At 35.1% G+C, this 2,364-nt stretch overlaps 1 long non-coding RNA gene across 6 annotated transcripts; it reads left to right on the top strand.

Annotated features, from left to right (window-relative positions):
* Window positions 1-15: 15 nt before the first annotated feature.
* Window positions 16-2,247, top strand: LOC113336276. Of its 6 annotated transcripts, none has more exons than XR_003353677.1 (8): window positions 16-177; window positions 351-408; window positions 537-572; window positions 669-740; window positions 1,018-1,350; window positions 1,440-1,493; window positions 1,683-1,774; window positions 2,095-2,247. It is a non-coding gene; the product is annotated as an uncharacterized LOC113336276 (long non-coding RNA). The 6 variants fall into 6 exon arrangements; XR_003353675.1 differs by having other exon boundaries at window positions 1,018-1,096; window positions 1,216-1,350; window positions 1,683-2,096; XR_003353676.1 differs by having other exon boundaries at window positions 1,018-1,096; window positions 1,190-1,350; window positions 1,683-2,096.
* The last annotated feature ends 117 nt before the right edge of the window (window positions 2,248-2,364 follow it).

Below are 2,364 nucleotides of genomic sequence, written 5' to 3'. Positions count from 1 at the left end.
CTGGGTGAGCGTCCCGGCCCCTTTGAAAATTCTCCATTCCACTTTTCCGCAAACTCTCACCCTAATGTGTCTTCTCTGATGTCTCTTCACGAAACTCATCGCTGGATTTTCTACAACAGATGTTCATCCAACACCACCAGTTGTGTCAAGAGATCGTATACGATTCATAATCTTACAGTTTGGTTTTCTACTTCTCTTTTTTGTTAACAAGAATAAGATATCAGTTATGGTTTCAGTTTTCTTAACAGTTTCAGTTGTTCTTCTATCATCATATACGATTCATAATTTGTTTGTAAACTCTCACCCTAATGTGTTTGATTTCATTTTCCTGGTATGTTATCGCTCAAAAGGATATGTAATCAAATGTTCGTAAACCCTAACTCTAATGTGTTTGATTTTATTTTTAAGGTACGTTATTCGCTCAAAAGGATATGTAATTAATCAAATACGATTCTGATTTTGTTTGTTGGTAAACCGAAACCCTGATTTCTTTTTTCATGTTCTCCTTTTTTATGTGACTACGATGAAAATTTTAGTACACAAAAATCAGAAGGGATTTCGATGCTGCTAAGGTAACAAATCAAGACCCATTATGCTGCAAGTTGATATTAGAACCCTGACCCTTTTGTTTATGTCCCTAACCCTTTTGTTTTTTTTTTTCTCCCCAGTCGATTGCTGATCAAAGAAGTTCTAATTAAAGTTTAAACAATTTTCAAAGAGGTCAATTTCTCGAGTTTCAGGTAGTTTCCATACCCATGAAGCTCCTAAATTATGTGTGTTGATTACGTTTCTCATGGTTTTCTTTTGTTTATATAGAGGTGTCTGTAATTGGGACTAGATTTCATCCTGAAAAGATGTTGAAGATTTTCTCCTCATTACCTAAACACCGCCTTAATGCATGAAATTGTGATTAGAATTCTGACATATTCTGACATACTCATTTTATTCCCTTGTAATTCTTTCTGGTGATTAGATTACTGAAATTGTGATGATACCGTGGTGTGAATAACTTTGCAGCGGCAAGCCTCTTAAGCAAGTGCCTTTCAGGTTGCCACCATGCGAGCACTCTCAGTTGCATCTTATGGACAGAAACCAGGTGAACAATACTAGCAAGAACATTATGGATAGAAACAAGTAGAGTTATTGGGTTGAAACCACTTGGAATGCTTAAATCTTTGACCATTTGTAGTTGGTCGCTGTCATTCATGCTTACAGCCATCTTTGAGATGATGAAACCACTTGGAATGCTTAAATCTTTGACTATTCCAACCCATGCTGAATGACTTTTATGTGCAATATGCCGTGGAACTAATAATTAAACGGACAAGGAGTGTATCACCCTTGCTTACGGTAACACATTTCGATACACTGCCTTAGTTCTTTTATTTTCTTTACTGGATCATTAAAGTTTATACTTCAGATATTGCTATTTTCTGCAGCGACAATGCATGGATGGCTCCTGAAGTTATATATAATGAGCCGGCAGATGCGAAGTAGGTTGAAGTTCTTTAGTTCCTTTGTTATTTATATAATTTGGCTATTCCATTTTACCTTTGCATATTACCTTAATAAATAATACATGGAGAACTTTCTAGATCTGATGTAAATAGCTTTGGAGTTGTATGGAGCTTACTAACCCAAAAATTCTTTGGGACGGTCTCATCCCAATACTGGTATCTCAGAATTCTTTGCCGTTGTTCGTGGACGAACGACTTGAAATGCCTGAAGATATTGACATCCAATGGGAATCTATCATCAAGACTTGCTTGCACAGGTGCGTATTCTGTGGAATGCTGCTATATGAACCCATGTAACATAAAATCGTAGGGAAATTTCATACTGTTCAATTTTCTACTTTGTTTTCCTTTGATGAAAACTTAGGGACACAAAATGCAAATACATAAGAAAAAAGATTGGGAAAACAAGCACAGTCTACTGACATTAGAAGATGAGCCATAGACAAGTATCAAAAACAAATATGTATTTTTTGTCTCTCCGCAATTTTGTTGGTATGAAGGTTGAAAGGGTATGTTCTTTCTGCTTGATGTATGTCAATCTAATTAACAGTTATAAAAATTAATATTTTATTCTCAGGATATTAACGGAGTTGACGGCAGTTGGATGGATAGTAGGTAAATCAATAAAAAATGTTTTATTAGTAATCATTTTTATACATCGTTTTACATAACGCGAAAAACGAAAGGAACTAAAGATTGTTATTTCATAACGCGTTATACATTTTTATTTTGTTGGATTGTTATTTTCTGGGAATATACATCGTTTTAGTGCTTGCATAACCAAATTAGTGGATGCATGAACCAAAATGCGATTCTATAAACTGTTATGCATCCTTTGTGGTGGTTC

Source organism: Papaver somniferum, unplaced genomic scaffold, assembly GCF_003573695.1.
Source record: "Papaver somniferum cultivar HN1 unplaced genomic scaffold, ASM357369v1 unplaced-scaffold_15165, whole genome shotgun sequence".
NCBI lineage: Eukaryota > Viridiplantae > Streptophyta > Magnoliopsida > Ranunculales > Papaveraceae > Papaver > Papaver somniferum.
This window is presented reverse-complemented; position numbering and strand designations above follow the sequence as displayed.